The sequence below is a fragment of the Cryptotermes secundus genome, unplaced genomic scaffold (genome assembly GCF_002891405.2).
Source record: "Cryptotermes secundus unplaced genomic scaffold, Csec_1.0 scaffold5, whole genome shotgun sequence".
Classification (NCBI taxonomy): Eukaryota; Metazoa; Arthropoda; class Insecta; order Blattodea; family Kalotermitidae; genus Cryptotermes; species Cryptotermes secundus.
The window spans coordinates 348,983-373,996 of record NW_019724742.1 but is presented as its reverse complement, the minus strand read 5'-3'; the positions used below and the strand labels follow the sequence as shown (position 1 = coordinate 373,996).

At 42.6% G+C, this 25,014-nt stretch overlaps 1 protein-coding gene across 3 annotated transcripts in view; it reads right to left on the bottom strand.

The window, feature by feature from the left end:
- LOC111862676 (protein sprouty) overlaps positions 1-21,845 on the bottom strand; it is a 314,018-nt gene extending 292,173 nt beyond the window's left edge. The window contains exon 1 of one of the 3 annotated variants that reach the window (XR_004512819.1): positions 20,929-21,845. The gene's annotated coding sequence lies outside the window, so the exon portion shown is untranslated. The remainder of the gene's footprint in view (positions 1-20,928) is intronic. The other 2 variants (XR_004512817.1, XM_023848231.2) reach the window with 2 other exon arrangements.
- Between the last annotated feature and the right edge of the window lie 3,169 nt (positions 21,846-25,014).

The window sequence follows — 25,014 nt, the reverse complement described above, 5'->3', positions numbered from 1 at the left end:
GAATTTAAAAGTAAAGTCAAATCTGACCATGCCATGAAGGCACAGGAGACGAACGCAAAGCTCCACGTATTCTTAACCTCGGCAGCAGATAAAAAATGAGTGATCAGTTTCAAGCCTCGGTCACTTTATCGTCAGAGAACGAGTCACTGAAACCTATGGAACAGGAGGAAAGATGGACCCCAGAGCCTGTCTCGACGTTGTGACGAAGAAAGAGCCATCTGTCCCTGGGAATCAAATCCCAGTAGCCCGGCGCACAGCAATAATAAATATACTCACTGAACTATCAGGGATAGCAGAAGAGTTTAAAAACTTGGGATGAGCTCTTAATCTTAGATTCAACTTTCATGAAAATCTGTCGCGTTCAGAATTCCAGGAAGAAACACAAAAACGGACCTCACTGCTGCGCGTCATTTTCCTCTTAAGGAGAGAAGGTATAACATTTGAAGAAGAACGCACTGACACTACTCAGTACATTAGAACGTAGCCCTGTTCACTGCACTCGACGGAATCCCATACTTCAACGAGGGGCAACTAAGAACAATCGTTCTTGTACACATCTGCTGTTGATTATCATGCAGTTAACAAATAAAGCGAATGAGATATGGCCTAGCAAATGTTGGATTAAAATTCTTACGTAAATTTCACCTCCAAACTCTGCCGTGCTCGTACTCTTAAAATTTCTCTTATAAAATTTTTTAGACGTGTATTTTACGGCAATCTCTCACCTCGTCAACTTCCATGTGCATAAATTCCAATGGTTAACCAAGTTCAGGCCGGTAAATGGACATTTTGTGAATCTTTAAGCCGGATACTGCAATTTTCATGTTAGATGCAAACGACCCAACAAAAGATCCGTCTGGTTTGATCGTAAGCTGTTTAACGATTGTACTTCAAATGCAGAGACTGTACAGTATGGCATGATGTGAGAGCCTGGAAAGGGCACAGGATTATGAACAGTGGCCGTGACAAAATCTACGCCGTCCCCGGCGTTCAATGGAAGGGCTGTGGGGAAAATGATAACAGTACATAACAATTTCGAAAATTCATTACCGAAAACGGATCCTGTACTCAGCAGATGGCTCCAGTCCGCACTCTCACGCCTTATTTCTCTGAGATCCGTCTTAATATACGTCTATTATCTATACCTGTATCTCCCACGTTGTCTTAGTTCCTGGTCTTCAGTTAAAATTCTGCAAGCATCTCTCATTTCACCTATGCGTAACATATATTCCGCCCTTTTCATTCTCCTGCATTAACCAATTTTCTCCAGCCCCCTACTGTTTCCCCTTTCTTAGGTCCTCGGGTTCCTGTTCTCAGGCACCCTCAAATGGAGGCCTTCCCTTGGCATTACAGAACAACTCATTATATTACATTATATTACTCGTGGAGCTGAGCCCTTCTTGAAGAGCCGCCAATTCTGCAGCTACTCAAGAATTTCCCAGCATTTTATGGAACCCGAAGGTTCGCTACCGTGAAGAGCCCTCCACTAGTCCCAATTCTGAGCCAGATCAATCCAATCAATCCCATCCCATCCTAGCTCTCTAAGATCCTTTTTTATACTGTCCACCCACCTACGCATTGGTCTTCCCACCAATACCCTATACGCATTCTTCTTCTCCGCATTCGTGCTACATGCCATCCCCACCTCAGATGCCTTGACTTAATCATTCTAATAATACTTGGAGAAGAGTACAGGTTATGAAGCTCCTCATTATGCAGTTTTCTCCGACCTCCCGTCACTTCATCCCTCTTTGGTCCAAATATTCTCCTCAACACCCTGTTCTGAAACATCCTCAGTCTATGTTCCTCCCTTAATGTCAGAGGCCAAGTTTCACATCTATACAGATTCACAGGCAAAATTATAGTTTTGTATATTCTAATTTTTATGTCTTTGGACAGCAGAAGAGAAGACGGAAGGTTCTGGACTGAATGGTAGCAAGCATCACCCGAGTTCAATCTCCTCTTAATTTCCTCCTGAATCAGGTTTTGATTTGTACAACGGAATCAAAAGAGAGTTTCAGAATCCTATAATCCACCGCACAGATTCGCGTGCTTGCCTTCTTTGCATGCAGGTACTTCCAAACAATGCAACATTTACAGAGATCACGACAAAAAGCAGGGAAGTTGCACGCGCTGACTGAAAACCAACATTCGGTACTGATGATGTACGAGTTTTACACGTATTTCTGTACTGAAAGGCCCATACTTCAGACGGAAACTGACGGACATTGGATTCCGGAGTCTGTTATGTTGTTCGCATTTTTTAAAGAGCTCAGAATGATGGCTTGACAACTTCCGGTTCCTTTCACGTGTTCAGGTTTATGTAATACATGCCACACCGGAAGTGCTTCCTTCACGCAGCTATGTGAAATCAACGTTTCTAAAACTAAGACATCCGCTTAAAGGTTTAACACGTTTTGTGTTGTTTTATGAGAGGAAACGGAGTTGCAAGGGGCAATGCAAGTGCCAGTTACAAGGTTACGGGCCGTCAAAACTCGTGAAATAGAATTAACTCCTCGAAAATAACTTTATACAGAAGATTATACCATTGACGTACCTATTAATTTAATAAGAGGATTTAACAGACTTGTATCCTACATTACTCTAATAAAAGAATCCCCTGACGTGATTCCGAAGACATCTCATCTTCTGACGATGATACAGACCCGTCACTAGAACCATTACGTTCGAGTTCATCCACTGTCTTCAGTTTCTACAACACACAAAGTTTCGGAAACTCTGTTTCCGTCACCAAGTGTAGGGTGAGGGGGGAGTCCTGTGCCAACCCAACATTCGCTTATCACATGCAATTTAATCGTTGACTTACTACTCTGTTTATTTCACTTTAACCGGATATCTGTCTAGGTTAGTTCACGGAAGATTTACGGATAACTATGTATAGAAGGGTTTATTCGTCCATGTACTAGAAAGATAATTATTTCGTGTAGATAATATTTATCGTATTCGATGTTTAGTTTGTGTGTGTGCGTTTTTCTGTGTTTGTGTACAGGTAGAGGCTTTGCGACGAGCTGATCACCCGCCCAAGGAGTATTACCGTCTGTGTAAGATCCAGAAAAACCGAAGTGAACGGAGAAGTTCATGGAGGTAGGCCTAGGCCCACTGGGGCTGTAGTGCCAAGGAAAAAAATATTTATTTTATTCAACGTAACACTATTTCCAGTACGTGAAGTTGCTGTCTAGGACATGTTTCGGCATATGTGCCACCCTGAGGCCCGGTTTTTTATTTGCAATTATCGTATTATGTAGTTAGCGCAAATTTTCATGTAAGCCTCCAGGATCCACCGGTGTGCTATACACTATGTATACCACACTGTACTATAAGGGTAATTACTTCGTGTCTAACAGCAACAAGAAGTTTTCATCCTTAATTCTGCTGGTTATGAACGCAATTATGGACCCTACGCATTATGTTTAAGAAAGATAAGGGTCATTACTTTCTGGAAATGGATGGGTTTAAAATTTACTGCCAGCCTTTGAAAGTACTGGACGTGTTTATCAATTAGTAGTATGTGAAAACATGAAAGGTTCGTGTTGTCAAGATCAATCGTTAGGAGGAGGAATGAGATTGGTTTTATGAGATCTGGGCACCAGCTACTTAATTTGATTAACCAGTCAGATGTTGCTGCAGTTCAGACTTATCTGCCCACATGTACTGAATTTATAGGTACGCACCTGGCTGAAAAACTTCAGCTGGAAAACTCAAAGCTGTGAGGCCGATGGAAGCCGGAGTAACTTCAGCACGTCTCCACAAATTCTATATTTAATACATATAAGACTTTCGAACTTGGTGCATTTTGAACTGCCATCGGAACGTATGAAGTATTAATTTACATTCAACATAAAAAACTCGGTGGCTTTAGTCCGCAAGCGAACTATACCAACCGAGCGACAGACAGCCGCTTGTCGGCCAAGATGGTGCAAACTTTAGCGGGTAGGGGGTGTCGCGCGGTCAGTGCAAAGGATCGATTTTCTAGACCGGAGCCCCTATTTCTTTGAAATAGCTCCTCAGTTATCCTCACAAGGCTGAGTGGACCCCGTTCCAGACCCATTACTTCTTAGAAAATCTGGTGGCGCCGAGAACCGAACCCGGGACCTCGGGATCTGTAGCCGGGAACTGACCACTATACCATAGAGGCAGTCCACATTCAACATAATTTGTGTAAATTCACACCGACATCTACGTACCGAATTATTCGACGGAATTGAAGTATTAAAAAAAAGCCATCCCTATAACAGGCCATGCACGCCCATAGGGTTGTGAGACATCGTGGCTCCAACATTTTCTAGACAATCGGCTCACGGATGGCGGTGAGGTTGTCAGCCTTAAGTGCTGGCCTCGCTTTATCCCCAGGTAAATTCCTGGTACTCATTCCTGCTAGAGGCTGAGTCGGCCCCAGGGCCACAGTGCGGCTGGAAGGATTAGGTCAATTGAAAAATCCAGGAACCTCATCGGGAATCGAACCGGCGACCTTCAGGCTTGTAGCAGTGTCTCAACAAACTACGCTACCGCGTGCCCGGGCAATGAAGCATATGAATATAAATAATAGTGACATGACAAGCAATGCGAATGAGTGGCAAGTGCTCATTCGAGCTGAGATTCAGTCAGCAAGTTCGTGCACCCCAAATGACACCCTGGTACGAGCTCATGACCGTGATCAGCGTATGAAGAAGAAACCAGTGGTATAATAATCACTTACGGCAAATCACCTTCCGGTACTCAACAAATTTCTTCACCAATCTCAATATCCCATGAATTCAGCTCTGTCACCGGAAGGAGACTCAAGCTGCTTGTCATCTGCGCGAGTTGGGATGTACGGGTACAAGTTCCCACTTCGTTCGACCACTTATGAACAAATACTGAGCGCAGACTACATTCTGTTCACATACAAATTCAGCAGCGGGAGGTAAGTTACAATTGTCAGTAAAAATTAAGAAAAAATCCACGAAAGAACAAAAAAGAACCCCGTCCAGGCAGAGTTAAATTCCGTATAAGTCACTATAATTTGGGTGTAAAGAACTGGAGGAATGTAGCATCGAATGGAGAAGAATGGCGAGCAATCCTGAGGAAGGCCAGGGCTCACAAAGGGCTGTCGTGCCAGTGATGATGATGATGATAAGTAACTGTAAATAAACCTTGAACAGGGAAACAGACAAATCTGTTAACATCAAACGTCAGCGAGAGATATGAGAAAGATGCCAAAAGACGACAAAGACCACAACAAAAAGAAGCTATAAAATAAAACTTAAAGACATGCCGAAAAAAAATCATTAAAATCGTGCGTAATATATATGGTGTAACTGAAAGGCGTGGTCAAACCTCGGGCACGAGTTACACATACTAAAACAATAAAAAATGTCCATATCAACACGTATACGGAAACATTTAGTTTTTTGGTTACAGCTGAAAGAATACTCTGTAGACATCAGCAGCAGGTCAGCATTCCCGTGGGGATAGATTGTTGGTCACCGTCTGGTAGGCCAGCATGTTTTGCCACATCGGCTTAAAGACAACAACCACCGGGTTTTCCTCTCGCATGATCTGTCAAAGCTACTGGAAGATGTACCACCGACAGCCAGAGGCACATGCGTGATGGTGCTCCGGCACGTTTTATCGGTGGTGAGGAGATGTTCTCAGTAACACATCTCATGACCGATGGAGATTTGAATCCTCAGGATTTTTACGTGTGCAGACAGTTAAAACCCCTTGGGTATGCAGCTCCTGTTGACAACGAAAAGGCACTTCACCGTCGCACTGTAATGCCCGTCAGACTATCCGCAACTGCCTCGGCATCTTTGAACAGATGTGACGGTCCATGATGAGATGTGTCGACGCGTGCATTGAATCTCAAGGAGGACATTTTAAGCACTTATTATAAACTACGGGCGACCGGCGCTAGTTGTTAAATTCAAATTAAAAATGAACCATCATTACTTGTGGCTCCTCCCATCTACAAAGCGGAAGCCATACTGGGCCTCTGCTTACCCCCACTGAGTAGTCGCTCTACAGTTAGTCGTCCTGTGTGGATGGAAGAAAACGTGCTTTTTTTTGGCTTCCAGCAAATTTTTCCATTCCTCTGTCTTTCTTTCATCTAACATCGAGATAATTTAAGTTTGTCGAACGGGTTTCGTAGCGTCTTCACAACTGAAATCCCAGTATTTTACTACAATGCGTTCGTCTTTAACTTGTCTTTGTGCCTGTAATTCATTGTGAAAAAATGCGTATGAAGGGGTAATTTGTTACATTCAGGTAGGGGCTAGTTATTAAACTGTAACAGCATGTCCCGCTGTGATACTGCCGTCTGATTTTGTACAGGTGGCAATTATGGCAACCTACAACAGGAAAACAAAAAGTGGCACCATGAAAAAAGAAACGTATCTGGTGACGGCAAAGGAAGTTACGCTAAAGCTTCCAATCTAAAGAAGCGTGCAAATACTTGGCGAAATTTACGACGCTACAGAAACTTGAAGAAGCGGGTTGAAGTAAGTTTCATAAAACGGCCGCGCCACGGCTCAAGTGGTTAGTCACTGGCTTCCCACCGCGGCGGCCCGGGTTCGAACAAGTGGGATTTGTGGTGGACAAAGTGGTGCTGGGGCAGGTTTTCTCCTAGTACTTCGGTGTCCCCTGCCAATCTTCATTCCACCAATTGCTCCACAATCAGCCTCACCCATCATCTGGGGCTGGTACAACAGGCCAGAAGTGGCCGCAGTACAACGGACTTAGTCCCACCCCACTAGCATTAAAAATTTTTCATATTAAACACTTCTGTAATTCATTTTAGAAGTGACAACTTTCATAATACCACCTTTAAGTCACTGAGATGGGAGTTCACGGGACAATTAGATGATGACATTTAATGAAATTGCTTCCCGTTCAATGAAGAAAGACTGCACGAGCTCCAGTGATACCGGCAATCCTGTTTTTTTTTCTATTTCATGACTATAAATACGTTTGAGCTATAGAGCAGACACATATCAAATCTCCTTGACCTCCTCCCCTCTCATTCATCGGCACTGAGCTCATGGATCTCATGTAAGTCAATCCTTTGTGTCGGACGGACTGCCAGCACTTTGAATACTGTCTTCATTCCGTAACCTCGACGTAATACGTCAGCGTGGAAGACAGAAGATGATCTTCTATTGTTCATGCAGTTCCTCATAAAGCGTATTACGGTTAAGATAGATAAATCTATATTACTTCTGCTGGACAATCATCAGTCACATCTTTCTGTAACAGTACTTAACACTGCCAAGGAAAATAGAACCGTGTTATTATCCTTCCCACCGCATACCACTCACACTGAAACTCTTATACAGGTCCACTTATGGAACTTTCATGAAGTTTGTGAACAGCTGGTCTTACTCATGGTCAAGAAGCCATCCTGGGACACTACGATAATTTACGTTATCTCCATCCATAGTGAACCAGTCGCTGCCAAATACACTCGCACCAAAATCTGGATTTTTGGTAAAAGGAATCCGGCCGTTAAAGCAATCATGTTTATTGAGGAAGACTTCTCACCTTCTGCCGTGACTGACGGTCCACTTCAAAATAATAAACACCTTCAAAAATCGTGGGCTCTCAGATCCTCACACTTCAAACGCAGCCTTCAACATCAGGCTAAACAGGCATTTTCAGAAACGTATCTGCACCATGTATGTTCTATTGAGAACAGGCCTTTTCCCAAAGCAGAAGCACTGAAATCAAGGGCGAGTGCTGTTTTACCTGATACTCCAGTAAAGGTTGCATTAGAGGGTTAGTAGAGGCTAGCGATCAGCCGGTTAAATGTAACAGATTATTCAGTGATGGCCAAGAGAAGTCACAATGAGCTAACAACTAAAAAAGAATGTTCGAAGAGTTGACTCGTCTGAAGACGAAGAACATTTTTGTACTGAATGCGTGAAATTTAGCCCATGTCTAGAGCCCTGCAAAGTGGTTCCAACGCATTCATACAATAAATGGATAATAGTACTGAAGTACGCCGTTCAGATGGGGTAAGGTGCCATGATATACATACTACGTTTCATACAGATTGGTTCAGGCATCAAAAAGTTGATGGGGGGGGGGGTTCACAGACATCATGGTGATCTCATTAGCCTAGTTCAATTTTTTCAAAATAAGGAAAGGAGGCTACCGTAAGGAGAGAAATGTAACAACTAGCCCCGGTCTCCCCTACTTTTTCAGGTATAACAAATTTATATTTCCGGACACATGCTGATATCGAGACTTTTTCTTGCTTTGGCATGAGAAACCCGTACTTCAAAAGTTTGTCCCCATCTTTCAGTTACATTTTATAAAATCCACAAGCTGATGGTAGAATACTTACTTCGGACCCAGTACACATTTTATGTAAGAACCCAAACCACCACTATATTAATTTGTTGATGCTGGGAGAAATCTAATTTCGGCTAGTCCGTAACATTGCATCATTACACAGAGTAGGGCTATATGAAAATAGATTACAAATTAAGCCAAGTCTTTCAATGTTGTCAAAAGAATCCTTTTGAGGGTTACACTGGTGTACATAATTGACTCGGCTGCCCCAATTGTCTTCCTTATAAGCCCCTTCCATGGACCGGCTAGAAAACATAATTCCAACAGTACTTCCATTACTGCACGCGTATCCGTAGCAACGGGAACGTTTTTACCGAGCCGTTGCCAAGAAACGAATGTTGTTTCAGAGCCTTTCGCTAGCAACGGTTCTGTGGCTCCACAGTTCTTGATTTGAGCAATTATGCCAAAATACTATCTGCCTATGGTCTACGGCGCCTCCCTTGAGGTTTTCCGAACAAAATTTTCTATGTATTCTTAATTCCTCATTCGTGCAACGTCCTTTTCAATCCATCTTAATCCAACAGTACTCATAACAGTGACCAATTGCTAACCACGGCAGAAGCGCGATTTAAGGTATGCAATATCTTCCACCGCTCGGACAATGGGAACGTATGTTCGAATCCCTATAGGGGCATGATCACAAGTCTGTTCTATCGTATCACCGTGGGTGAGTAAAGGCCAATCTCCCGCCTAAAGATACCTTTAAAATGTCTATAAACAAGATTCAGAAATCCGGAAAACATGAGGCCTTTCTTATTAAACAAGAAGGCGAGAAGCAAGAATAGCGTCTGAGTAAAACTCCGTATCGTCATATTCTCCGCCCTCCTGTTAATTTCTTTTAGGTGGAATTACTGTACCCAGCACACTGTTCCAACGAATAATCCACGCTTTTCCTCTCAGCGTGAGAGACCAGGTTTCACACCCACCACAAAACATAGAAAATTATAGTGTAGTACACATCTTATTTCAATCTTTAGTTTTCACTGAGTAGAACAACACATTGCTTGCTCCACACGTTTCTGCGGTATCTTCTGAATGCCAACTCTCATATACACCCGTACACAAGAGGCGTTTCTGCGAAACGTACCTCATCATGGGCAGAGATTCAATACTCTGCAGCCATTAACCACATTTCACTCTTTTCAATGGAACAGGTCCGTAAAAGACGCAACCCACCACACAAAAAACCATGACTTGCTTTAATTTTACGGGAACTTGCTACAAGAAATTGGGAGGGGGGATTATTTCATCCATTGTAACAAATGGCCCGATTTCAATTATTATTTAGAACAGATTAGTACAAGGTATTGCAAGAAAGACAGCTTTAATTTGCCTATTTTTGCAGGTTCACGTCATGCAGAGAGAAAAAAATCCCTTTACACTGGTACAACTTCTTTCATTTCAATAATTTTCAATGGTACAGACTGCTGACCTTCTGAAATGACACAATGCAACCAAATGGAATGCTTAGTATAGGAATAATCATATGTTTCCCCAGAAACGTACATATTAAATGGAAACATAATAGATCCCGTTGCACAAAAGTAAATTATGTTAATCAAAATGGAAGATCGTGACTATAAGCCTATGTACATTCTTGTTTCGTACACAGAAACCAGTTGATGTTCCCCTGATAAATGATTCGTTTGAAGCCTTAACACAAGCACTTAGCTTCACTCTCTAGCTGTTACAGCCTGGGAGAGGGAGCCACCGGGGTCCGTCAGGGGTCCTTTTGGTAACCTAACCGCAGTTATCCGGCTACTTCATCTAACATTTCATGCAAATGTAATATATAAACAACTGCCCTGCGCATGCGGCCTAAGAACTGCTGTCATTCAATTCAGCATCGATTATTTTCGGTATACAACGTAAATAAAATGACAAACACTAAAATATGAAACAATTTTACCTGTTCTTTAGCATCCCCGTAAAACTGGACTTTCGCATTCAGAGAATAACATACGTCAAGGCTTTTGAACACAGGAAGCTGAGGGCAATAGCAGGCTCTGCCATAGGAAGTAACATCAAGATGGAGGTACTCACGTAAGGAGGAGCTTCGCGTTTGTACTTGTTAACCTGATACTGGGGTCATCATATGAGGAAAGAGAAGCACTACATGTGGTACAACGATTAAGCTATCCCTCTATCGGGCCGTGGAAGCGCAAACGTTGTGAGACGTCGAGGCTCCCAGATTTTCTAGACAATCGTCTCACAGATGGCGGTGAGGTTGCCACCCTTACGCTCCGGCCGTCCTTTATCCCAAGAAAGATTCGTGGTATTCATTTCTGTTAGATGATGAGTTGTTCCCAGGGCCATAGCGCGGCTAGAAGGATTTTTTTAATTGGCGCTACAGCCCTCATTTGGGCCTAGGCCTACCTCCATGAAACTCTCCGTTTTTCACTTCGGTTCTCTACATCTTACACATTCAGTAGGACTCCCTGGGCGGGTGATCAGCTCGTCGCAAGGCCTCTCCCTGTATACAAACATCCATGCCCTGACTGGGATTCGAACCCACGATCCCGGCTTCCGAGCGAGCGACGACAGTGCATGCCTTAGACCGCTCGGCTACCGTGACCGGCGCTGGAAGGATTAGGTCAACTAAAAAATCCAATGACCTCATCTGGAATCGAACCGCGACCTTCCGGCTTGTAGCACAGTGACCCGAAGTAGTACACAGAATGATAAATGTTTGCGTAATGCAAGATATCACGCTGCAGACCTGAACACGTATGGGAAGACAATAAATGTACTTTGAAGTCGCGGTTATACCGGGTGTGAGGGCGTGGACTGCATCCAACTGTCTCGGGGCAGGTGCACTAGCGAGTGTGGTAATTACATTTCGGGTTTCATAAAGGGTGGGTAACTTCTAGACCAGCTAAGCAACTATTAGCTACTATTTAAGAAGTACTCTGATCCATGAATTTGGTTAATCAGTCCTCCCACTCCCTTTCCGTTTTGTCATGGGGCCTTGTGTATGTGAATGCGACTGAGAAATTTATTTTAATTGCATGCATTCTTTCCATGAAGCTAATGAAATGAGAGCATAATGAGAAGTAGTTCCCGAAAGCGCACCATAATTTCAGCAGTTCTCCTGAAATTTTGTGTGTGGGATAATAAACTAATTCCGCAGAATTTTGTTTTTGGTCTCTATCGGTTCAATAAACCCCCTAAAATTACACGAATTTCTACCACAGATTTTATCAGTTTTCCAAACCTACAAAATATTTATGGACATGCATCATTATCTTCATAATGTGCATCCTGTTGTGTGTTTCAAACACACACATACACACATATATATATATATATATATATATATTAGTTATGTTAAACCGTCCCCACAACAAATGTATACTCGCTTTTCATGTTTACAATCAAACCTTTATTTTGCTATATGATTCGGTCACACAGGAACATCATCTGGCAGTTATTATGAAACACATCTAGTCCTTGAATTACTGTTATCATGTGACACGTTGCACTAGTATGGATCCATATTAGTAATTCAATGACTAGACTATATAATATTAATTACCTCATGATGGTCCTGTGTGACCGAAACATATAGCAAAATAAAGGTTTAACTGTAAACAATAACTCCGTAGCTTTTAGTCGCAAGCGAACTATACAGACCGAGCGACCGCCGCTTGTCGACGAAGTTAGTGCGAACTTTAGCGGATAGAGGGTGTCGCGTGGTCAGCGCAACGGATCCCCACGGCCGTTAATCTCGGTTTTATGGACCGGATTGTAAACATCAAAAGCGAGTATACATTTGTTGTGATGACGTTTTATATGATATGCATAACATAAAATTAAGGCATTAAGATACAAGCCTACAACAATAATAATTTACATAACAAGTATTTACCAAAATATATCAGAAATAATAACCAATCTGGTACGTTTCCTTTCTACGCTGCTCTTTCGCTTTACAACACTTGATTCTTAAATTGTGTAAATGAACATGAGAAGTCGGAGTGCGTCGTTAAACAACCAACTCTCTTCATTCCTGTTTTTGTACAGCTACGTATAAATACTGCTCCCTACTTCCGATCCGCACTGTTCTCAGCAATTAATGAGCTATATACAGGTTTAATTAACTGTTCACAATGCATGCGTTATAGCTGGTATCAGAGACAAGATCTGTTCAACTTTCAGCAGGATTCGCCTATTGGCAGTTCGCTAGTTGGAACATTTAAATTTATATGTTTTTGCACAGAAGGCTAATGAGAGCCTGCCGCAAATCCTTCCGTCATTCAGGCGGGAGCTCAAGGCGCGTCAGATCGGTTTGCGCACAGTCAAACTCGTGACATGGTCGCATACCAACGGCCTATACACATTACAATTTCCCTTCATTATCGCCGCAACAGGTCACTGGACAGGAATCTTGGAGTTTGCCTATGTGTTATGTACCGGTGCACCCTTAAATTCGTTCCTCACTTTGCTACTCGTACTGTGTTTGTCCTGCGCGGTAAGGAGTCATGAATCATGTTAATTTCCGTGTCAAAACGCCAGATGTGAGTTACATATTGGAGCAACGAGTGTTCATGTCCGATGTCTCTGTGTATGAGAAGTAAGGAGAAGGTCCCGATATAAATATCCGGATGTTACAGTCCAAACGGGAAAAAAACGTACAATCGTAAACATGTGTCGACACCAAGGATCACTGACGGATGTAAGAATCAACACGTTGAGTGTTCACTAAGAGAAACTTAGCGAGATCGATGCAAGGCTTGCATACTGCCCTCGGAAATCCCTTAGACGCCTTGCACGGGAAATGGAGGTTTAAGTTTAAATTTTCTGATTTCAAGTTTGCTCCAATTCCGACAACGAACTTCACAACGCGTGAAAGTGAACATTTTACAGAACCGCAAGGAAAGCGTGCGTAATAATAGGGGTCCAATTTCCGGTATCCGCTGTGATCCGGGTTGGTTTTGTTTGTGACTGCCTATGGGCTTGTCGGCTGCGCTGCGGGTCCGAACGCCATCGGAAAATGCTGATGCGAGGAGTCTGTCCCCTTTACCGCCGGACTGGCAGAATGATTTGCGGTGCGCTCTCAAATAATCCACCAAACATCCTTACATTCTTATGAACAATGCTGTATGATGTTTATAGTGGGGAGATTTATGGGCTTAACCCCACGACCCCCCACCCTTCCTTCTCCAAGAAGGATTCTGGTATTACAGGTCTAACATACCAATTCACTTTACTTGTGAATTTATGTGAACAGCTGGAATTTCAAAACCAACACGTCACCGAAATGGACCCCTTAACACGCTAATGCGTATCTAATATTCTGTGCTGTTGTGTTGTGTGTGGTGTCTGCTGGGGTTCAGGAACCGCTATTGAATAGGTTCCTAAACCAAATTTGGCAAAAAGTTAACAGCACTGGCTAGACAAGCCAAGAATCGATCACGGAAATTCCAGCATATCAGTGGCTCACAGTTCAAACAGAGGTACATGAGAACCGCTGTTGTTTAAATACAGAGCATTATGAAGATAAATTATACTGCTTATATTAGCAGAGAGGGTCTTAACACTTGGCGCTGTATTCTGTGACGACTGATCCAAAAATACTTAAGAACTCTGAAAACAAATATTTAATGAAATATTTAAGGCTATAAGGAAACCTCTTGCGGACCAACATGAAACAGTACGGCGATTTTAATACTCCACAATTATATGGAATAATTGGAACCAGAAGTTGCTGAACAAATAAATTAAAATTAATACGGAATCGCACCAATGATAAAATAATCAGGTCTTATTTAACATACGTAGTATACATATATATATCAAAATAAGAGCCTTACAGAACAAAACATAACACACGATATTAGTTGGTTGAGGCACTATGCTACAAGCCGGAACGTCGCCGGTTCAAGTCCCAATGAGGTCATTAGGTTTTTTCAATCTACCTAATCCTTCCTGCCGTACTTTGGCCCTGGGGTCGACTCACCCTCTAACAGAAATGAGTACCAGGAATTAATTAAATAATTTTCCTGGGGAGCAAAGCGCGGCCAGCGCATAAGGCTGACCTTACCCCATCTTTGAGCCGATTGTCTAGATAATGTGGGAACCTCAACGTCTCACAACCCCATGGGCCTTCAAGGCCTGTTATAGGGATAGCCTTACTTTTTAAACAAAAAGGAATCTCTCATTCGACATGGCGATGACCAACTTTTGCTTGCAGCAACATAAGGCAATTTACAGGGCCGTTATGGCACTAAATCCGTACCTGAGTTGCAAAATCTGGAAAGAAAAGGCAAACACTGGCATCCAAATATTACTAAACAAGTATCCGAAATTAAATACACTGGATATAAAATCAACTGAAAGGACATACGAGAAAGATTACGCACGCGTATATGACTGAGTAAATGGAGTAATGAAAAACTATTCTAAAACAAAAGTGCTATTACTACTACATAAACCAGGAGCTACACCAAGTTTATGTTTTACAAGTGAATTTGATTATGGGTAGGCTAACGTCCCGGTTTCGCTACAAATCCCGACCGGCTAATTAACAACTGAATAAATGTCCCGGATTTTACATTCATTCATGCTTCACTTTTATAACGAACCTTTCCCCCCTGTTCTAAAACAGCCTGCAGTCCATAGACTTTCACTGCACACTGCTGGCGAGCATGTGCATTACTGAACTGTTCCTGGCGCCTTACTGCCGTGGAAGTGCGCTGCGAGACCGACTGGAGTCAGCAGGCTCTTCAGTTTTGTGATGTTTCCTGTAAAATCTGTGAAACGTGTTTTCTGGGAAACACTAAATGAGGAATTTCCATATCACTATCTGTGCGCACTGTTATTCAGTATTTATGACATTACACCAGGAACGCTGGAATATTAGTGATTAGACCAAGAAAGGTATACCAACTATTCAAGCATGAAATATACAGAATTTGGGCACTGCGTCGAGGAAAGTCCACAGTATTACAGAACTGAAAGACACAATGCAGAGGATGTACGCATAGTCCACAACTGTGAACCTGTGATAAGCTTTTAAGAGGAGTTGCAGCAGTTAGTGCTACTGAACTATAGCACATCTGTGATGAAGCACAATACAATATTCGTTGTATGTCGTTATATCTAGGTATATGGAGGGCTTACAGAAATATATGGGTCTCTGAAAGACTATTTTATTAGTCAGTTCAGTCAAAAAGTGCAACGCTTATTTGTAATTTCTTTAGAACTCAGAGCAGCAAGTTTTAATTTATACTTCTGAAGACAATAACAACGTAGAGCGACTGCCACTTCTGTGTTTAGAGTAGCTAACGAATTGACAGGATTACAATGTGACTGAGAGACGAGCTTTTTTCGTGCTCTTTTATTTCAAGGAAGAGGACCAGCATGCAAATGTGCCATTCCCCCCCCCCCAATTCCATCTCTCGCACTCTCCCTCTCTGCTTAACCTGTGTCCCAGATTTCTTTCCAAAAATACGGTCACCCTAGTTACGGGGCTAAACGGAAGAACTTAAATTGCACGTATGAGATTTCGTAGGTCACCGCTCGGAGTAACTCTACGAGACAGGATGCTTGATTTACTGCACACTAACATAGGGCATAACAGGTAACGGAATATAAAGTTAAATTGGAAACCGCATGAAAATAGATTACACGATTCTTCTTGTATTCCTGTTACTCCCACTTGGAGATCAGCGCATCCGTGAAACGCTTCGTTTCACTTCAGTTTCTTAATCTAAGACAGTCCGCAGGATGGGGGATCAGCCCGTTGCAACGCCGCTACCTAACACAAAGAATAAACAGACATTCATGCTATGGGTAGGATTCGAAATCACGATCCCAGTGTTCGAGCGGTCATTGTGATCGGCTTACACGATACTAAACTATCATAATTAGCATATTTCTGTAATTCTGAAGTTGAGAGATAAGTAGGACGACTCAGAAGTAGACGGTATGATCAGTTTGAAAAGTTCGAAACATCAGAACGGGCTTGTAGCATCAAATCAGAGTTGGCAAAGGAAGTTTCCTCGAATTTATAAGCTTACTTCAAGTATCCTGCCTTTTCGGAGTGAGCAATTATATATTCACACTTACTTGTTCTTTGTTGTATGTTTATACAGTGCGTACAATCAAGTGCGCGCCGCGGCTGCAATTTGCCGTGAGTCATACCACCGCAGAACGGATGCAGTCGCGGGAGGAGTTGCAACTCCTCCCCGCGACTGCATCCGTTCTGCGGTGGTATGACTCACGGCAAATTGCAGCCGCGGCGCGCACTTGATTGTACGCACTGTATTTAACTTGTTGGGTTGTTACAGGATTTAGTCGCATTCAACATATTGCATACATTGTCTGAAATATGCATACTCTCTCGGAAATGCTTTTTTTTTTCCTCTTCGAAGTATACTTAAAAAGGATACACCAGAAATCCTGCACAAAAATACATTCTCTAGGACAGTAACTGTCAAATTGGCTGCGCCATAGCTCAAGCGGTTAGTCGCTGGCTTCCCACCCGGCGGCCCGGATTCGATCCCGGGTCTGGTCAAGTGGGATTTGTGGTGGACAAAGTGGCGCTGGGGCAGGTTTTCTCCGAGTACTTCGGTTTTCCTTGCCAATCTTCATTCCACAAACTGCTCCACAATCACCCTCACCTATCATCTGGGGCTGGTACAATAGGCCAGAAGTGGCCGCAGTACAAGGGACTTAGTCCCACACCACTAGCATAAAAACACTGTCAAATTCTTAACTAGCAGTCTGTACCAAAGAGTTAACTGTCAAGTACATTTCGGAGTTCAAGGCAAGAAACCGTCCCTTATCTACATCTGCTCAAGTGGGACTAGGGAGCTGAGGGCCAAAGTCGCGATTTGAGAGATGGAAATGGACGGTTTACACATGAAATATCAGAACAAGTGAAAGAGAAAAACAAAATATCGCTGTCCAATTCAATTTCGTCCACCATAAATACAATAACATGGACTGCTGATGGGTTTAAGAGGAGAATACGGGGTCAAACAACTTGAGAATGGCACGGCCCTTACAGCCACTTCTAATGAGATCAACTTGTACATTCTCTACGACAAACGTCATCAAACCACGTCGTTTCGTTCGGGAATTTCCATAAAGATCCGAAATATCCGAAAGCCGTCGTGTTACGGACTTTAAAGATCGCAAAAAAAAAATATATTCGTCGGAAAAAGAAATATGGCCTACCGGCCTAAAGAGGCCTATATAAAATGTTGGTCCCATTTTAACAAAATAATTAAAATTCTGAAACCAATGGAATCAAGACAGGAAGCAACAACATGGGCCCTAGTTTCACGTTCATGCCATAACCGACGATGTTTATCTTGAAAAATATATAAAAAAAAGACTATCACAGTGATCAAACGTACATAAACATACTATAGAGCACGGCCAGAACAACGCGAAACAATCAAGAGACAACTAGATTTTCAATAGTTTTACTTATCATTGGATGGCTATTTCAAAACAGGTACGCATATAAATGTTGCAAAAGGATTATTAACGCCGCCCAGTGAGATTGATAATTTTTTTTATCTTTCATTCTATACATGTTTCGGCCGGAGCGACCATCTTCAGAAGGGCATATCAATACACACGGAAACTACTATTACAATGTCATGAATATAAAATACTACTAGCCTTTAACAATTACAGCGAAATGCATTAATTTATTAGAAAATTCACAGATTATTATAATTAGTCCATTTACATGTATAGTTTAAAAACGTTGTTAAAATCTAGAACCAATTCGGTTCATGTCCTTTATACTGCCTCTCTTTAAAGGAAGACGAGTGTATACCGCGCCGTGGTTCCGTTGTTTGAAGGAATAGGAATCTTTAGTCTGGGCCGTGCTGTGTTGTTATAGTGTTTTTATTGCTAGTGGGGTGGGACTAGGTCCCTTGTACTGCGGCCACTTCTGGTCTATTGTACCAGCCCCAGATGATAGGTGAGGGTGATTGTGGAGCAATTGGTGGAATGAAGATTGGCAGGGGAAACCGAAGTACTCGGAGAAAACCTGCCCCAGCGCCACTGTCCACCACAAATCCCACTTGACCAGACCCGGGATCGAACCCGGGCCGCCGCGATGGGAAGCCAGCGACTAACCGCTTGAGCTATGGCGTGGACTTTGTTTTACTGTTACTGGTGTGACAAACCAGGATGAACCAAGTCAAATGTTAGACTTGAAAGGATTCTGACAATGCCGTATGCTGTACAGAACTACTTGGCTTATTTTGGACTCTATCCATCGTCCGGTATATAGGAGACAAAAAAACGACGTTTCGGAGACTGGATCTGTCTCCGTCCTCAGGTTGATGGGCAGGATAAACTAGACCAGTGATTTGAGAATAGCTCTTTCTAACGGGCCCAACTGAGTAGGTTTATCCTGCCCCATCCACCTGAGTACGGAGACAGCTCGTCTCCGAAACGTTGTGATTTTTTGTCTCCTACATACCGGACGATGGATAGAGTCCAAAATAAGCCTAATAGTTCTGTAAAGTCAAATGTTGCAAAACTTTGTAACATAAATCGTTCCAGTTCTGTTGTTCTCATGGCAGTGCCACCGAGAATAAATGTCTTCTGGGATATGCCCCCCGTGTTATTTGGTAAATATGTACCAACGTTACGGAAAACCTGCCGCCTCAATTCTCAGAGAATCCAGAAGACAACAATATTGGGAGATCGCCTGAGGGGGCCCAAAAAACTCGGACGGGAGAGGAACAGGCTACTTATGCAATCATCTAGCACTGCACGCGTTCGAAATCAGAAAACCAACCAAGACCAGAGCAAATTCCGGAAATGACCCTGCTATTACTCAGGCATTCCTTGTATCTCTTACCAGAATTCGAGGAAACTCGCAACCTGAAACCGGAAATTATAAACCCTGTCTCTTCTGCAAGGCATCCACAGGATTTCGATGTGTACTGTTCAAACCTAGCACCGATTTCATCCAGTTCTTTTCGTCCTAAATTTATTTAGGGTTGTAAGTAAAAAGTAAAAGTAAATGTATCCCCTTACCAGGCCGTGGAGGCCCATAGGGTTGTGAGATGTTGAGGTTCCCACATTATCTAGACAATTGTCTCACAGATGGCGGTAAGGTTGTCAGCCTTTCGCGCCGGCCGCTCTTTACCCCCCAGGAATATTCCTGGTACTCATTTCTGTTAAGAGACTGAAGCAACCCCAGGGCCATAGTGCGGCTGGAAGGTTTAGGGTTGTGAATACATTTTTTTTTCTGCCGGGCACTATAACATCCTGAATTTTGTGCCGGGGTAATTTTTTTACTGTTCACATTTCTCACGAGGGCATTTCGACACAAGTAAGGCTACTGATTGTATGTTTTATAACGTAGCAAGGGGCTTGGGGTTGGTCAACAGGTACGGAACACATATGCTGGCTTTACAGTTGTTCAAAGATGTACTGGAGTGACCTCAGAGTGAAGCTGTATTGTGTACAGCCTTCGGGCCTATATGCACAGAAATGTCACAAATTTCTTACTGTTTGCGAGCACCGCAACAGTGCCCTGTTTCCAATTATACACATTAACGCTGAACACTAAATGTAATTACACATTCTATGCACAGCGAAAACAAAGTAATCAAATTGTATCAGCCCACTCTGGGTAAACAACATCTATAATCCGAATTTCGGAGTGAAATCTCGGCCGAGAGATATGAATAGAGCCGTGACAACTATCACAGTCAATGGCAGTTAAAAATATACCTCAAAAAGTGCAATACAACTCGAGTGGTATGTTATTCGCATCGTGTAACATTGGCCTCTAGAAGCCTTGGGAGTGTGGAGCTCATACTGCAAGCCAAGTCGTTTCGTTCTTGGCACATGGACAAAATGATCCTTACTATCGGAGCGGAGAATGTTGACCTGAGAGACATACTGGTGTTTCAGTCCTCATTCAAACTGTGAGCAATCCGAGATAAATACAACACGCTTCTGTCATGCTATTCACAATGCCACTAATGATGTCATTTTGTTTACGGCTTATAAAACAATTTTAAGGCAAATTTTACCACTGGCTCAAAAGTAGGTGCCTCAGCACTTTATGGGGCAATCTAATCCACATAATATTAAACTTTTCCGTTCCTTCACAAAAGAAATCATTTTCACAAGCTACAGAAAACTCTTAACGGTAGTTATGTATTTCTGAAAGTATGAAATACCACATGATGCCCACTGTAACTGTATTAGTAGACTCAACACAAGATAGTTTGTGTATTATTCAAGTGGTAAGGGAAGCCATGTTGCCGGCCATGGCATTCATTTCATCACATATCCTCAACATATTCTGCTGTTCAATAAAAAGTGGACAGAAATAAACAACTTAGTCCTTACCGTTTCAAACATAAATCGAAACGATACGATACGATAACGTGTACCTGAATGAACAGGCGGTAGAATGAATGAATGGGCTCGTTGCAACTTTCACAATCCATGTGACCTAAATTCCCATTTTCATTGACGAAGCATGTCACAAGTGATACAGTACAATTAATCAAACAATCAATACTCCGCAATGTTATGCACTAAACATACATAAAGCTACATCAGATGATACACTTTACTTACTTTTATTTATTGGCGTTCTGTGGGGGCAAGCAGGCTGATAAAAGTTCCTCTCTTCAAGAACGAAACTCTGAAAACACGAACGGCACTCAATCCACGAGCCGCTTTCCTTTTATGACTGTCCTTTGTAATTTTACTGTACCCACTAGTAAGAACTTTCGTTTCTGTTTTAATGTTAAAACACCAAGATGCGTGCACCTTTCTTCAATCACAAAAATAAACCGTGGAACACCGCCCAAAAATAACTAAAAGAGAAATATTATGGGGATCTCGAAGTTTTAAATAGAGATCTGTAAAAACAGCAGCACCCAAACGAACACTCACTATCTTCAAGGATACTGACGAATATGAGTTTATCCTTCTCTGTATGTGTGTAAAGCATGAGAAACTCACGTAAACCACTTCCTATGCACCATACAATTTACAAATAGTATGATCGTCAACAATACGGAAAGGGGCTGATAACAATAAACACTCCACTGAATGCAACGGAGAAGTCTTATACATCAAACGATGCTCACAGATTCACTAAATTCAAGTATACGACGAACTCAGCACTGTACTGCTGGTGAGGCCATACGGCCGCCATGATCCGTCGCTAGAAGCTAGTTCGAGTGTAGGAGGCACTGAACAGCAGAGAAGAGCAGCATTTCTCTCTCTCGCTCCCCAAAACCCCAAGCCAAGTCACAAGAGTTTCATTCCTAAAAGAGCCAGCCGTTGATCCTGAACAATTCACACAACACAAACACTGGTCTCTCTTCTCACACTCGCGACAGCCACTGCACTTCCAACATAACAGAACATTAACAGATACTCATGTGTAATAACGAAACATATACGGACGTCAACCACTTTCCAGTTTGGAAAACCTTGGCTATCTTTCTGCAAGCAGAGAGAGCAAGCCCTGGTACAGGGAGCGGTTTGCGCATGCGCTCTCCACTGAGACCTCGACTTGGTCGTTCCCCTCCCTCACCGCGCTTTCCCATCGCCCTTCCCCCTCGTGCCGCCATTACTGTTCATTCATGGCAGCCGAGGCTGCTGTCAGAAGGAAAGAGCAGTTTTCAGACAAAATTTGGCTCCGCCCAGAAATCGTTCTCTGCTCGGTAAAACTGAAAACCGCCTTCGCTTTTCTAGATTTTCCTGTCCCTGCGAACCCACATGGTATACGTAATACATATTATATGGCCATATTGGCACCCTTCCGTATATTCAACCCCTTCTGCATATTATTTGAGATTCGAAACTAGATTTATAGGATTCTTTCATTAGCAATTGAGATATGACAGATTATTGTACTCAATTGAAAAGGAAGGGGTTAATTCATGATATTGTGTGGGTGGAAATGGTGGGGGCCGGCGTTGGGAGGGGAAAAGAGGGCAAGTCCATTGATGGCGGCGGCGGATATATCGCAGTGAAGGGGAAATGGTGGGCGGGTGATAGCGAAACAGGGGCATAAAGGTCCTGGCCCTCCATTTTCCATGCAACACGTACGCCGTTTGAAATGTTTGGGAGCACAGATTGTTAATCAGGGCAGTCGACAGGGACCCCGATGGCCCTCACCACGGCTACTTATTCCAGAATTGGACACTCATACCAGAGTTTCCAGAGATCTGCATTTTTGCCATGAAGGCTTCGCATCTTTTCGTCTATTTCTAAAACTGCTTATTCCGTTATTTGCAATACATCGTACCACGTTTATGTGTAACGTCATGTCTGTAGTATTACTGTACAGTAAAGAAATTTACGAAAATCATATGAACTTGATGATGATCCTGTGTGGCCGAAACATGTGAATCTACATGAGAGCATGGATCAACATCACAATCTGTGAAGTTGCACGGAAGTATGTAAGCATGTATTGCATATATATTGGCATTTCCCATTGTCTATGGCAACATTTCAGAAGTCTTTGTCACATATCATGTCACGTTATAATGACATATTCGTTGATTTTACAATCGATACCAGCGACAGCAGCAGGAATCGAATGCAGAGCCCCATGATCTACTGGTGTAGTAGTTAGAATACAACGTTCAAAGTAGTTTCGATGTGACTTTCACAAGACCTTGTTTAACTATGTCGAATAAGATATGACGAATAACAATGCATCAGAAACACTGTGAGAAAGATCTTCGTCTGTTTTGAGACCATGTTCAGGAATATGGCTGAAGGGACTAGGGAAACACGCATAAGAATAAACTGCCCGGCATTTCAACCGGTTGCAAAAACATTGCTAGCCAGACAATTTGCCACTCTGCACAGCCCATTAATCGCGTTATATAAGGCTTAGGTTTCCATAAAGAAGACAATTATAACCGAGATGAATTATGCATTAAGCATACAAGACATCGTTTCAAAAATCGCCAAAAGAAACTGAAAAACTGACATGAAATCTAAGTCAAAATAATGGACTCTACCCAGGTCCCACGTTCTGAGTGCTTCAGCGCGAATACTGAAAGTGAATCCACGCGATGTCGGTATCTATGAGGTCTTTACCAGTTGAGTTAGTGTGACGTAACATCCGCTAGAGGGATGGAAGTTTTTATGGACTACTTCTATGCCCACTCTTCTCCACTCGTGTTGAATCTGAACATAAGGCTACATACTGGCCTGCGATTTCTATAACACGTTTCAACAAATTTCAGGTACATTCGGAAGAGAGGGATAACAAAAGCTGTGATTGTGTGCTGTTCAAATACAAGGTGAAGCTGTCATGTTGGTCATGCAAACTTACACGAAAAATAAAGGAGATTCAGTGGGATGGTGTTACTACCGACTGTCAGTACCAGTCTCAGAATGTAACGACATTAGAGTTCTAAAGCACATGTGTAACCCTAATCCATTCGTTAAGCAATTCTCAGTCTAACAGTTATTTGAAGCATGACTGAGCTATATACACTATCACCATGAAGTGGGAACCCTGCTTGGGACTGATCCTCCCATATAGGCCTGTGTCTTATAAGAACTGGCAGACCATGTCTAACGGTAGAGGAATATACGAAAAAATATGGAATGATCAGATATTGTCTTTTTATTATTCACTTCGAAACAGTTATTCCTGAGACATATTTTTCCAAACCATTGCATTTGAAGGCCGAAGAAATAGTTTTTCTATTTATTGATATTTTATTTCAACTGCAAATGGCCAGTGATACTACGATAAGACACAACATACAAATAACACACATCACACAAAATAACACACCATGCTCAAACCAAAGACAGCACACAAAACTACAGAAGCAATAAAGACCTACTAACTTACTCATGGAGCTGAACCCTTCTTGAGAAGCCGCTAATTGTGCAGCCACTCAAGAATTTCCCACCATTTTATGGAAACCGAAGGTTCATTACCGTGTCTTCCACTGGTCCCTATTCCGAGCCAGATCAATCCAATCCATACCATCCCATCCTATCTCTCTAACATCCATTTGAATACTGTTCGCCCACCTACGCCTTGGTCTTCCAAGTGGAAGCCTGAAGGAAAGAGTTCCTTCAGGCTTTCCCACCAACATCCTGTATGCATTCCTCTTCTGCCCCATTCGTGCTACATGCCCTGCCCACCTCATCCTCCTTGACTTGATCATTCTAAAGCAATAAGGACACACTTCACAAAATGAATACGATGCAAGTACGATTTACAACTACAACAAGCACAATTACAACTACAAGTGTATTGTAATGAAAACAAATTTCTTGCTTTCATGAAATAACACTAACTACAAATGCTAGAAAATAAAGAGCTCAGGAGATCGTTTGAACATAACAAGTTTGGTGTAAAAGGGACAGGTAATGTATTACATAGACAGGAGTTTCGTGAATTATAAAAAGTAAAGGTATCCCTGTAATAGGCCGTGGAGGCCCATAGGGTTGTGAGATATTGAGCTTCCCACATTTTCAAGACAATCGGCCCATAGATGGCGGCAAGGTTGTCAGCCCTACGCGCCGGCCGCGGTTAAGCCCCAACAATATTCCTGGTACTCATTTCTGTTAGAGGCTGAGTCGACCCCACGGCCATACTGTGGCTGGAAGGATTAGGTCAATTGATAAAAAATCCAGTGACCTCATCGGGGCTTGAACCCGCGACCT